The following is a 14,576-nucleotide window of genomic DNA, read 5'->3' as shown; positions in this document are numbered from 1 at the left end:
AGGCCTCTCTGTTGGTGTTTTTTTAGAGAGAGACCACTCACACACTGAACATTTTCTTAATAAAGAAATAATTGTAAATCACTAGTGTCAAGGCAGGTGATAACCAGTTTACCTTAAACACGATCTCTTGCAAAACCCAAAGAAAACAACTGAATGGGCAAAGAGTGATGAATTGCTGCCTCCCCCATTCTACAACCACCCCAAATACCTGGCATCAATCCTGGCAAATTTAGTGCAGTGGATAAGGACATGGGCTTCAGGGTTAGTTCTAGGTTTAAATTGTTAGTCTATCCCTCATGGGCTTGGAAGTCGTGAATGAATCACTACTCTCTGTATCCTCATGTACACATGCAACAGGAGATAATGGTAATTTCTACTTTTGCAGGGTTGTTGTTAAGAGAAGTTCGAGAATAGAAACAAAGGGAATAGGGAACAAGTTAAGCTCTCCACCAACAGTGGTCTATATTATTCATTTGGTGTTGCTATTATTACTGTTGCTGATAAAAAAGAAGTCAATCTTTATTTCAATTCCCTGGCTTGTGGAAGGAACTGCTGGTCAGGGAACAGAGGTTGCCTTTTATTGGCTTAACCTATCCTCACCTGAAACACACCTGAGAGCTACCTACCATTTTCTGTTCAGAAAAGCGACCTTGACCTAACAGATCCTTTGGTCCTACTCCACTCTGATGCTTTTGTGTGTGTGTGTGTGTGTGTGTGTGTGTGTGTGATTTTTTTTTGGTAGTTGAGGACAGCCACAGTGACATTCATCTTGAATAGTTAGCACGAAGCAGGGAGGCTGGCAGGTACTCATCACATTTCTTGTGAATTCAATCTCATGTTGAGTACTGCCCATGTATGTGCTTGTAGTTAAATGCCTAGACTCCTCCAGGGTGAAATCCACCCCCCCGCCCAAAATTCAGCACAAATTGCCAAGACTAGACAAAAGATAACTTTATGAGATGAAAAAAAAAAAGACTGCAATTTTTTTTCATCCTGGAAAGGAGAAAAAAAAAAGAACAAAATATAATCTATTCCCAGAGGTTTAAGTTTTCTGAATTATTTCAGTTTCTGAATTAATCCAATTTATATATGTTGCACTGAGTTGCCAAATAATGCCAATACCTGAATTTAACCCATCAGTTGTTATGCAGTAATTTCCTTATTACCAGGCTGATTTTCTTTTACAACAGCAAATTTATTAAAAATTCTAAAATCTGGGTATATGTATGTAAGTACAAAAAGAAATTTTTATTCATTGTACTTTCCATTTTAAATTGGAGCTCCTTAAGTCCAGGTCCTGGGGTCTTTTCAAACTCCATTTTTGGAGTTGAATGTCTCACCTTTTTAAATATGTGTGTATCAAATGTTGTACACAAGTGAGGGATCTTCTAAGTCACCTACTAGAATTTCTTATTGGCTTTTTACTGAGATACTGAGCAAAATAAAGTATAATCTAAGGTGGAAATAATTGCTGGGACTGAATACCTGGGCTTTTTGTAAATATGCCATCTTTGATATCAAAATTTCCATGAGAGCGGGGACACTATCTCCCTCATTCTTGCTTCCTAGTTTAATCCAGTGCCTCAAATAATCCTCTGGCATTCACCCTGGCATGTTTGTTGAAATAGTTATTTAGTTCATGAAAAGTTGATCAATAAATTAACTGTTATTTTTTTCTCCATATTTCTGACTTCTCTTAAGCTTCCTTTAAGCTCTTTTTTTCCCTCATTCAGATAAAACTTATTTTCCTCTGATTTTTAACCTGTTTATTATTAATATTATTATTATTATTATTATTATTATTATTATTGAAATCACCTTGTCAAGGATCAAGTTGAATGAGGAAAAAAATTGGAACTGATAGTATTAATGCAGTTTTATAGTAAACAAATGGTGAGATTTGTACAAGAAGTCATGTCATACCAAGGTTACTGATTTTTAAACTGCAACCAATAAATGTTGTTCCTTCTGGCACTTTGAATAGCTCAAAGTGCTAAGACAGGTCCTTGGTCTATTAACAGACTGAAGGCCTGCATGTAACACCATGTACCAGGAGTCATGGGGGTTCGTGAGCTTCCCATGGTGAGGGCTAATCAATAAAAGTTCCATGCTCAGGATTTTGTACATTTTGTTAATTAGGCCAAAGCAATAGGCCTTTGTGGCAATTATTCAGACAGTGATGTAAAAAGATAGCCTGACAAACAAACCTCCATAATCCACTTACATCTCACAGAAGCCAAAGGGTTGGAAAAGCCTATTAACAAGCTCTCTGCCTGTCTGTTTGGAGATGTTGTTAAATCGAGAGTCTGCTCAGCACCTGAGGCAGTCTGTTAATAAAGATCGTTTGTAGCAGATTTCTGTTCTATTAAGAATGGACATAAAACAGCATAATTTAAAACATGTCAATAACTCAAGGCAAAAATGCCAAACATAGTCTGTTCTGTCTTTATAAAATGAAGCCAAGTATACACAAGGAAACTGCCAGAAAGGCTGTTGCTGACAGAGTTGAGAGATGGTTTGCGATTGAATAATGCAATCCTTTAAGTTGAAACATCCTCATGGGTGGGTAGATATCTCTGCCTTTTCTGTGGTAAAGTCAAGGAATCTTTTCTGTTTAAGGGCCAATGAGATGTTGAACTTCAGTCTGAAAAGATGCCTGCATACCTGTGCCCTTTGCCAGCCTCATGAATTCCTAATAACTTGTGAGTGTTTCGCCTACCCCCCATTCTTCTTGTCTTTTCTTGAGTGGCATTTATGAACTGTTGGGGGGAATAGATCTCTACAGACACTGAATGAGGGTTAGGATGTCTTAGGTTGATGCACTAATGAATTTAAAACCACCAAGCACAGTTCCACTTTTTTTTTTTTTTTTTTGGTATACCTTTGATTGAAGATGCTAGTCTGCTTTCAATGACTGTGCAGTATTTTTATCACAAAAACAAGGACCAGACAGTCAATATTACTACAGAATTATCTGGCACTTGCGGTGTTAATGGTAAAGGCGGATGGATAGCATTCTAAATGCATGCTGCAGAAGGGTGAGAAGAGGACATGGGAGGGGTGACGGAGCCTCACTGAAGATGTGTACCAGCCCTGTAGATTAAAACTTAATACACTGTGTCTCTCACATCACGTCTGAGTAGATGGTTGAGTTTGAGTGATATTATCTGCTCTATTAGAAGGTCTCTCATAAACTGAATGGTGGTTTTAATTAAATCCGGTAGGTTGAGAAAAGTGGTTTGGCAGCTTCAATTGATTTATTATGTTTGTGACATCTGGGTCTGATTTATTGTATTTCCTCACAGAACTGTTTTTGGATGATCACCCTCTATATTTTCATTCTGATTTGGAGGACTCATGGCCTGTGAGTATATAGAATTTTCGTTCTACTATGATTTTAGTTTTTCCTTTTTGTTTTCCTAGTTTTTGGCATGAAGGTCAACTATCAAATTCATTTGTAGAGATCCTGTTGGTTTGTGTGTATCAACAAGGCTGCTTGAACAGCAGGATTGGGTTGAAGTTCATCATCATCATCCCAACCTAAGTGTGTGGGGAAACAAAGGGAAAGAGATGATTTCTTTAGTGGAGTTTAGATAGTGCCAAACTGTTTGCTCCATCTAATTGTCTTCTAAATTTTTAAGGTTGGATTTTTGGATATCTATCATGCTATAGAAAACTTATTTCCAATAATCTGAAAACAGTGAACGTGTTCAGCTGGATATTACAGACAAGTGTTCCTCAAGTCCAAATTTCATGGCAGGCAAGTCAATTTGAGAAAGCCTCCATTTTTAACTCCACAAAGCATATGTGAGAAGGGACAAGAGTCAAACTTCGATTTCTGTTAAAGTGGAAGGTCACAGAAGCAAGCAGGTCCCAGTCAGCCTAAAAACCTCTCTAATCCGCAATTAAGTGGGTGCACATCGAGATTACAGATGCCACAATGCTCTGCCGGGCTCCCTGCTCCATAGCGCCCTGTTTTCTACAGCTGGGGCCACTTAGTACCTCCCTGAACTCCCAGATGGGTCTCTGGAACAAATCACAGAGAATTAAAAGAAGCTTAGGTAAATATTTGAGGGAAAACAATTTTGGGTTAGTGTGTGGCTGTGTTCACCTTGACCTTCTGCCTTAGTATCAGAAACTGGGCATTGCCAGTATACATGGTAGCCAGCCTTTACGTGATGTTGTTCTACTTAGTCTTCCTACTTTTTAAATTTCTGTACCTGTTTATCTCAGAAGACTATCTTGTCAGTTCTCTCAGATTCTTTTCCTAAATACCAACAATACTATTTGAATTCAAGTTTGGGACGTATCTGACCCAGATCACGTGTTTGTCTGAACCTTTGCGTATTATCTGTGGTCAGACTCTACTAAAAACCACCTACTGCCAGATGTTTACCTCTGCCCAGGGTGGCTCTACCACTGGTCTTCCCCCTTAACCTGGTCTCACTTTGTTATGCAGATGATTATACGTCTTAATACACAGAATTAGCCTTTCTCTTCCCTCTAAAACCTTGATTTTGCCTTTGTTTCTTTGTGAAGATATCAGTTTAAATGAGGAGTGATTGTTTACCACCACTCTACATAGCCACTTAGAATTAATTTAAAAAATTCACTGTGTTTTCTCTGGTACCAAGTTGCTTCAGAAAGCAAAGAAATTATATGATTTTCTGGGGGCTAGTTAGTAGAATCCTGCAAATTGGATGAAAGAAAATATGTGAAAAGTAGAAGGTGCTTACTGAATATCTAGCAATATTTAACATAGACTTTAGTCCAGCATAGAAACTACTCGGTAAACTTCATTCACCTCAAACTTAGGTAGAAAATGATGCCAAATTACTTCTACAAAACAAATCAACTTTATTGAGAAATAATTTACATATCAATAAATCCATCTATTTTAAGTGTGCAATCAATGGTTTTCAGTAAATTCTTGCAAAACGGCAAACTTTGCCCAACCAAGTTCAAAATATTTGCATCACCCCAAAATAGACTGATTTCAAAAAGATAATTATTCTATATGTGAATCACAATGACATATTTGTGACTTCTATATGTGAATTATCATCAGTGAAATCAATCATAAAATGATATTCTATGTGTAATTTAGGAAGCAAATATAACTAATACAATAATAGCATACTGAAGGACTCGCATGTTTGGTTAATTCAGATGACCTAGATAACCTGTTCCAGGGATCAAACTGTAATGCCGTCTGTTCTTCATACAGAACAAATTATGGAATAATTTTGAAAATAATTCATTCTAAAGAAGACTAAGTCCATATGTTGGGAAAAACCTATCATGTAGGCAGAAAGAATTGTGGCTTCTGTGCTAAGTTCATATGATGATGCGTTTCCTCATCACAGAGCATCATCAATCTGATTTAACTGTGCCGCTGGTCCCAGATCCTGTTCTTGCAACGTAAACACCAAGATTTCTGGAGCCACATTTCCTAATAGATTACAAAGAGCCAGCCTTGAAAGCAGCATTAAAGAGAAGCTGGCACGAGGATGCTCAGCAGTGTCAGAGTGTACTTCTTCAATGTCAAAGATAATGATCCTAATGGTGTTTTTCAATTGTGATGGTCATACTCAGTAGGCTAGAGAGCATCCTATCAAGACATCACACATTTAAAGATTTGGTCTAGAGCTAGGTGTGGATTTAATGAAGCATTCCTTCCGAGAAACTAAGGAATCCATCTGAATTATTCAAAATAAAAGACTGACTGTTTGCTTTTACTTTCATTAAAAGATAATATGACACTGAGGAAACAACAGCAATTGGAAGGAAGAGTTTGGTTTGGCAGGTCCTCCGATCTGATTTACAAGTGTTTTCCAAGCAGTTCTCTTTTTATGAACAAGACTGTATTAGACCATGGGGGAAATGCATAATTAGATGTTAGTGTTGAAGGTTTTATAATCTAGTTGAAGGAAAGTGTGTTTCCTTGAACAAATTGTGAGAGTCAATTTTCGCTATAGGAAGTACCTTTCTTTAAAGGACTGTGGTCATGAAGGTTTATAAACGTTTTTTTAGTAAGATGGACATTTGCTGATGTCCAGTGCATGTGCTAAGAACAAAAGTTACTAGATCCACAGTCTGTTTTCTGCTTCATCTTCCACTCATATCCTTCATTGCCTTTAAGGAGATTGAAATTTTCCAATTATTGAAATGATCAGACAAGTCATATTTCCTTTATTTACTGATTATGATGCATTTTCAGAGGAATAAAAAAGAAACGGCCTCAGCGAGAGTGACTATTGAATATTCCTGAAATGACTATTCATTTTTCCTATAAAATATTCACCTTTTTCCCTAGGTGTGTATATTTTCAGGGGATAAAATTTAAGTCTTGATAAAATCCCAGCGCCTCATGATTCAAACACATTCTTACTTCTGCAGCTAGTCATGACAAATTTGCATCTCGTCCCCTCTCCACTCTTATTTCACATCAGTCACTGCTTGCTCGTGTGCTGACACCCTCTACTACATTACTATTACAAGAACTGGGTTTCCTCATATTCAATGACTAAAGCTTTTGATTTAAAAGTGACAAAAGATATCTACAGAGATATTGATGCCAGGGTCATATGTTATAAGGCACACGATTTATCTACAGCTTTTGTATTATGGATTATATATTTTATTTGCAAAATAAGACTGATTGGGTTCTGTATAATATCAAATTTTATCTTTATGAGAGAAAAACTTAGGCTTTCTTAGGTGGAATACTTGCCTAAAGTCTTATTAATGATGTGAAAGGGCAAGGGTTTGTCTCAACTTTTGTTTCCACCTATTAGTCTTACTCTGTATGTAACTTAAGGAAGATATGCTCTGGAAGACAATCCGTGTATTTTTCCTTTGGTCAAGAATTTTGCAAATACCTCCTGAATACACTTTACTGTTGCAGATTTTTCTGTCTTCAGCTGGAGTTGAAAGTACTGTTTAGTGATGCATCAATGATAAAAGAATTAATCTATTCAAATTTATATTTATCCAATCCAATTCATTCTGTTAATAATCTCATTTAAATCAAAGGGGAAAATAAGAATGGGGCTGTTTGGAAGGATTTAAACTTATATATAATTTGAGTATATTTAAAATTTAAGTGTTATACACTGTCACCTTATTTTATGCATCATTTTCAAGGATTTTATTTTATTTTTTAATTTCCATTTAATTTTCCAAGCATGCAAGACATAATTTAAAGAACTTATTGAGAAATGTATCCATTTGGGTTGGAGATACATTTTTTTCAACTAACGGACACTACTCATAATATAATGAGATTATTGTTCTCTGTATTGTTCCTAAGACAGAATATAACTGACTCAGTTTATACAGTCTGCATTTTCAGGCTAGTTTGGGATAAATTAATTTATCATACAAGTTCTTGCACAGCACCTGACACCTGGTCAGGAATGTTAAGGATTAATTGGTTAAGAGCAGAATTTCAAGATGCAAGAAAGAGAAAAGTTCTTTCTCAGAGAAAAGTTTCATGGACCTTATCATCCTTGGGACATTTGAACTTTAATCTTTTCAACTCCATTTTTCTGGGTCACCATTTTCTTTCAAGACTTGTTGTTTTTCCTTCCAATTGTTATCACATCCACTTTGTTGTTCTATAATTAAAATATACCATTCTACTTACTTTTTACTTCCTTCTAGACTACTGCAAAAAGTCATCCATCACATGAAGGTTAAGTGTCCCTTAACTGGCCTTCTGGGAGTCTCTACTAATGGTCAAGAACTTGTTTCTTGCAGCCTGACACGTCCTTTCTTTTTTCCATGTTTGGATCCCCTCTGTAGCAATCTGCCAAGTAGGTTTTCTTAGCATGTGACAAGGATTAGAACCCAGTATCTCCTGAGATCAGTCTTTCAATTTATGGACAGGAAGAATTGCAAGGAAAAGCTTCTTGGGATGCCCTGAAATTGGTGTCCTGCAACTCTACCAACAGATCCCTTGGTCTGTGCTCTGAGGTCATGGAAAATATGAAACTATAAGCTCAGCCATTGACTCTTTATTGGCAAGACATACTAGAGACTTCCTTTCCAGTTCAAAATCCCTCCTTTCGCTTCACCTAATCTCCTCTTCTTTTGGATTATCCTTCCAAGACAAATGCTCCTCCTTGACCCTTGATCTCATCTTCATCTCAATTAGTAAAGGAACTTGATCCAACTATTACTTGTTTTCTCATTCGAATCTCTAATTACCTTTCCTATTGTGCTATTCCCTTTCTGAATTTGCTCAGGTCTACTTTGCAGCATATAAAATAAAATAAACAAGATAAAGCCTCCCCTTAGCCTTGTACCTCCTAAACAACTACAGAATAGAATGCCAAACTTTTGCTGTCATACTGTTTTCTAGATTTGTATAATTGATCTATGTTTTGCTTAATATATGCAGGCTTTGAAGGTGCTATTCAGTACACTGTTTTATGGATTTGAAATAACCCTTGTAGTTGAAAGATTTCCCAAAAGAGGCAGTGACAGTGGTTAAGTTTGAAAGGAACTAGTTTGTAAGATTAAAACAATAACAAAAAAGTTGATAGGCTCTACTGGATGAATACATATATCCAATATAACCTTTCTGCATTTATGAATAATCTTCTATGAAGATCTGTGTTTTTAGATCACATTTTAAATAACACATAATAATAAAATTAATGATAATGCCACACATAAATAACACATTCCCAGATTCAGTTGTGCAAAATGGAAGAGTGGAATAATATACCTTTAAAATACATTAGGGTCTATGGATTTATTTGTGATGAATAGAATAGTAATATATTATAATTTAATCAAAAATCCCAAACATTATAGACTTATTGTGAATATCGCTCAATATATAACTGGCAGAATAGAATATCTTACTTCTCCTTTACTTATTTATTTCCTTCCCATTCTCACCCTGATGAGATGGGAGTCTTTGATAAGATGCAGTAAAGAGATAGAGACTTTGTTGCTATCAAAGCATGAAAGATTTACTGTGAAAATATTTTATGGGCAATATTTATAAAAAAATTGAATAATTTATTTATTTTGTGGCTATGGTAATAATCTAAAAATCTAAACTCACTTGAAGGAATATTATGAAAAACTAATAGTCCCTTCTTATAAAGCAGGGAATGAAGAAGACAGCAGAGGATTTTAGAAAATATGAAGATGAACCAAATCTCCAAATAAAGAACCACAGACACAAATTTGTAAAGAAAACAAATTGAGTCAAGTGAATTTATACAATATAAAAATAACTTCATTATGCAGAATTTCTAGTAGAGTTCTCTTGCCCAAAGGAAGTTGGTTGATACACTCAAAATGACTCATTCTTTAATCATTATTTAGTTCTTGCAAAATCCAGGTCCTAAGAACTATACCTATAAATATAGGCATGCAATATATAACATATACAATTAAACTTAATTTGTACCTGTGCATGTTAAATTTTTGTGAAATGTTCCACACCCCCTACATTTTCATATTTTAATGGATTTCTGTAACTCATGATGATATCAAAGAGTTCCCTAAATTCTAAGTACAATATAAAATCAAATTGGATTAAATCAGTTTTCCTCAATAGAAGAGTACTGTACTTAAACTTTCTGATTTCTGACATATGATTGCACTGTTAAGTGTGATCCAAAGTTCAAGTCTAACATAAAGTCATGGAACACAGCACAAATTCATTACTCCACTTTAATTCATGTAGTGACATAGCTAAGACCCCACAAATGCCTATACCTCTGACCCAGAACTGTGAAAGAAATCCATCTGTCTGGTGACATCAGATAATTCAGGTCTCCACTGATGAGATTGCAGAGGCCTTCAAGGAAATAAAACTCATCATGTTCTCCAACACACCTACAGAAATACACTACTGCTGTCCTACAATGCAAATGCAGGTCACTCATAACACTACCATATATTTCACACCAGCAAAGAAGTCATATATAATATAAATCTTAATTCCATGAACTATGTAGCTTTTGAAAGCAAGGGGAAAGGAACCACCAAGAGGATCAGTACATTAAATTCATGAAACTTCTCAACTGGAAGGAAATTTGAAGTAATTCGTATAGCCCCTTATGTTAAAATTAAAGTGACTAAAACAGAAATGTCATACTGCATGAGATCGTTGCAGCTTATTAAAGGTGGATCCAGGACAAGAGCTCAGAATTCCTGATTTCAGTCAGTCCATTCTACCAATAATTGTTGCTAACACAATTTTGTACTCTTATGATATTTTAGGTATGGAAAATTAACTATAAGATGCTTGTATTTCCCTGGACAATGCATGGTCAGTGGGGGCTATATCACCCTAAAGGAGGTGAAACATTGGTTTAGTGGGGGTCAAAATATCTAAAATCCTACTCATTAAAATATCCTTTCAAAGGAACCCCCATATGTAAACCAGTACATGGTGTATCTGTGTCATTAAAGTTTCATGGTCAGGCTAGGAAAGCATTGTGGCAAGAGAAAGAAGTATTAGGCAAAGAATGTTTAGGAAATCCCCTCAGAACAATGTTGAGAAACACCATCTTGGGACCAACGCCCATAGTCAGTTTCTTAGAGGTGGATTAAACATGACTCAGTACAAATTCTGGAGACTCAACCTGAATGTTTTTTAGAATTAAGCCAGCCAATTGTGATCCAGAAGCAGTATTTAATGTTCTCATCCAAATCTGATGACCTGTGGTGAGGCATACCTATCTGCTTTTTATTCACGGTCTTCATTACTATATAAATAGAGGACAATGAGAAAGAGGCTATGCATTGTGCTCAGTACTATGAACAAGATAACACACAAAACACAAGGTACTCTGGGAATTCAGGAGGTTGCATGGTATAAGGAAAATACTCAGAAAAGTTCTCAAGTTCTGAATCCTCTGTCACTGGTTAGGCTTTCAAATTATTCTACTGAGGTTCTTCATTCTCAATTTCTTTATCTCTAAATGGGAATTACCTGCTTTACATGATTTGGAGAGAAATAAAAGAAATAATATAGAACACAGCAATAACCTGGAAGTCAGTAGACTCTGGAATATATGTTATGTGTGTGTGTGTGTGTGTGTGTGTGTGGTGTGTGTATATCTATATCTAAAAACAAAAAAATATATATATATATATAGCATGAAACCAAGAATAGTTCTGGACAAATTTAGTCAATAGGCAATTTGTTCACAAATATTTTTCTATCCTCTACTTTCAAAACTCTCACTACTTTTGTTTCCTTCTGTCTTATTTTTCCCACTCTTGAGCTCCTACCCTGTGCCCTTGGCCCCCTTGTGGTGATCTGCTTACTAACTGTGACATGCCTCCCAGTTCGCTTATACAGGGCTACCTGAACCCTAACTGAACCATCATGATTTAGCCACGGACATCACCTTTACATCTCAGCCCTTCCATTACTCAGGGGTAAGAGCAATGTATCACATTGATTATGTCACCTTTATAAGATCTTCACCTCCTTGAGGTCAGAGATTCATTTATTCAATAAGTGCTTATTGGGCATTTACTCTGTTCCAGGCACGGTTGTAAATGAAACTGTTCTGAACAGCTGTGAGCAAAACAGAAACTCTTGTCTTCATGGAAGTGATATTCCAGGAGGATAGAGAAACAGTTAACAGGTGAATGGAGTTTATGAGTGTTAAATGCTAAATGAAAAATAAAGTAATAAGGATGAATAAAAAGTATAGGAAGGAGTATAATTTAGAATGCAGCTGATTTTTTAAAGTGGTCTTTTTAAAGGTCTTATGAGAATAAGATCTGAGGGCAGTGTGGGCCATGCAGATCCAGCCTGAGAATTCAGAGGGGCTTTTTCATGGCTACCACAGTGCCAGACATGTAGGACCACATAGATCAGTTCTAGCATGTTAGACTTTACTCTGAGGGAAGTGGAATCATATCTTATGCTTCTTAGGTACAATGAGTATCGGGTTGCCTACTATGTTTTTAGGCATTGGATAAATGATTGATAAATGAACTAAACCCAGGCAACACTACATGTGCTTGTACACAGTCATTCAAATGATATAGAGGACTGGTTTTGTGATGTTCTATTTTAAAAGATGGGGGTAGGATTAAGTAATTGGAAACATAGAACTCATTACAGGAAATATCATCTAAAGAAATCATGGTAAAATAGCTTTATCCTATTAGTCTTGTAATCACTCAACAGTCACTGACTTGGGGAGAAGTTGGGAGAGGAGCAGTCAGAATTGAATAGAAAAAATATTAGGAGGAAACTCAGTGAATTGAATACAACTAGAGTTGATATGTTGAGCCAATAAATAAGTAACTAGCTCAGGATGTATAATTAGGTTTGAATTTCAGATAAGTAATAAGTAGTTATTTTTAGTCTGAGTATGTCTCATCAATATTTAACTGCATGTTCTGTGTTTTTTCTGATGATACCACCTCCAGCAGAAAAGAGTTAAATAGAACCTCTGCAGAATTCTCAGCATGGCCTGACAGCTATGAGGTCTAACTCAATAGTCTGGTTGAGATGGCTTATGGTATAAAATAGGGCAAACTATGTTGGTACCAACACTGGAACTTCTACACACACTACTTTTAGTCCATAATTTTATATTTGTATAGTAGGAAGTATTTTATAATGTACATAATATTTAAGTACAGTAGCATATAGATGTATATAATTTATGTGTAAATTTACAAATAAACATTTATTGAATAGAATAGTGAAACATTACTGAAATGGGAGTGGAATCAAAAAGTTGGAGACTATTGTTCTATTCAATGGGTAAGCAGCAGGGAGACAAAAGTCCATATATTGCATTTTCCTTAAAAAAAAAATACTTAAAATGCAGAAAATCCTTATTAGCTCTGTAAAATGTCACTAAGTTATTTAGTTAGGAGAATCGTAAAATTGACCAGATGTACTTAATATACTTTCTTGTCACAAAATAGCTGATGATCCGCTTGGATAAATCACTGTGAGGCAATCATATCTAAACAATTCATTTAATGCATTCTACTTCTTAAGGAAAATGAGTGAGATTGGGGCAAGGTCCTTCCACTTCACATGGTCAGTCCATACTTTTTTGTTTTGTTCTGACAATTGCCTGTTCATCTTCAAATTTTTAAAGAAAAAATACAAAGAAAATAAGAAGCCACAAACCACCCCCATTGTGTGTGTGGAGTGACAGCATTGTAATACCACAGAATCTAGAGACAGATGGTGGCTTATAGCAGACATCAATCTTCAATGAGAGTAAATTTAGGATAATGCCCTTCTTTGGTAATGGACATGTCTTTGCAAGTTATTGCTGACAGCATCCTCTAACGTGCTGATTTGCTAAGACAAGGTTTTTATTGCATCTAATCTTGTCGTAAGGCATGAAAAAATGGTTGGGTACATGTTTTTCGTGATAGTTTTTACAAGAATTGCCTGCATTAGAAAGTGGCTAAATTGTTTCCATATTTTATGGCACATTTCTAATGTTCCACTGCACACAACATTGATCACTCAGTCCATTAGCTTATTATGATATCCTGAAAGGAGACACTTCCTTTGGGAAAAGCCATTATTTGAAATGAGATGAAGTCTGTGACTGCAAAGGATAAAGTGGGGTGGAATCTATTGAGTCACTGTCTAATTTCATCAAGAGAAATAGTCAACTAGAGAAAAAAATCATATAAATATAAATATTTTTTTTTTCCAAAATGTCTGACCCACCCAAATCTGCCATCCTTCTGGGTGACTTGGACATATCTCAATAGCTTACACTGTGTCCAGTAAGTACAATAACAGTTTTGCTTTCACAAAAATTTTATTGTAAAATACTTTGGGAAATACTTATGACATTATCAGGGTTCTAATAGGATAATTGAAAACAATAGGACTTTAATTGAGGGACTTATTAACACAGGTTGAGATGCACTGGAGGACACACAGGGACTGTGGATCATCCAGAAATTAGCAGAAAGATCTGCCACCATCACCAAGTGCTATTTCCAGAGCCAGGGCTGCTGAATAGGAGCTAAACACTATTCTTGGATTGTTTTGGGGATCTGGGAACAATGAAAAGGTGGTTTTTCCTTGGACCTGGAAACATTGTGGAGCTACAACCCCTGAAGAAGACACCACTGAAAGCAAAGTAGACACTATGCTCTTTGTACCCTTCAGGTTCCAGCAGTTCCCCACTTTGGCAAGAAAGCCTCATGAAGTCAGTTCCCAGCAATGCAGAACTGGGTAAAGGAGCTGGAACAAACAGATAAACAGAGAAAATGAAAAGAGCTGATCTTCAGGACTTCATTGAAGATGCCTCTGAGCATTGTAAACCCTCTTGTACACACAAAGACACCACTTTCTCAAACTAAGTAAACTGAAGTCTTTGGGAGTAGGAGGTAGAAGGTAGAAGGTTGAGGGAGAAGTTGAGGGATCAAAGGGGAAATGTTTCTCAGAATATGTTTTGAAAATTGCTGAAATGTCTATTGAGGCTCAGAAAATTAACTGAATGGAAGTTGTGGTTCCTTATCTTCTGCACCTGAAGCTTACAGGAGGTCTCTGCACTGTCACTCTGTCTTCAGGGAGTCATACCTCTGTGGTTAAC

General features: G+C 36.1%; 1 long non-coding RNA gene across 1 annotated transcript; it reads left to right on the top strand.

The window, feature by feature from the left end:
* The first annotated feature begins 2,621 nt into the window (after positions 1 to 2,621).
* LOC306664038 lies at positions 2,622 to 14,245 on the top strand. Its single transcript, XR_013764615.1, has 3 exons — positions 2,622 to 2,702; positions 3,306 to 3,364; positions 14,150 to 14,245. It is a non-coding gene; the product is annotated as an uncharacterized lncRNA (long non-coding RNA).
* Positions 14,246 to 14,576: the final 331 nt, after the last annotated feature.

Source organism: Sciurus vulgaris (genome assembly GCF_902686455.1).
Source record: "Sciurus vulgaris genome assembly, chromosome: 6".
NCBI lineage: Eukaryota > Metazoa > Chordata > Mammalia > Rodentia > Sciuridae > Sciurus > Sciurus vulgaris.
Note: the sequence above shows the minus strand (reverse complement) of the source record. Positions and strands in the feature narration are given on the sequence as shown.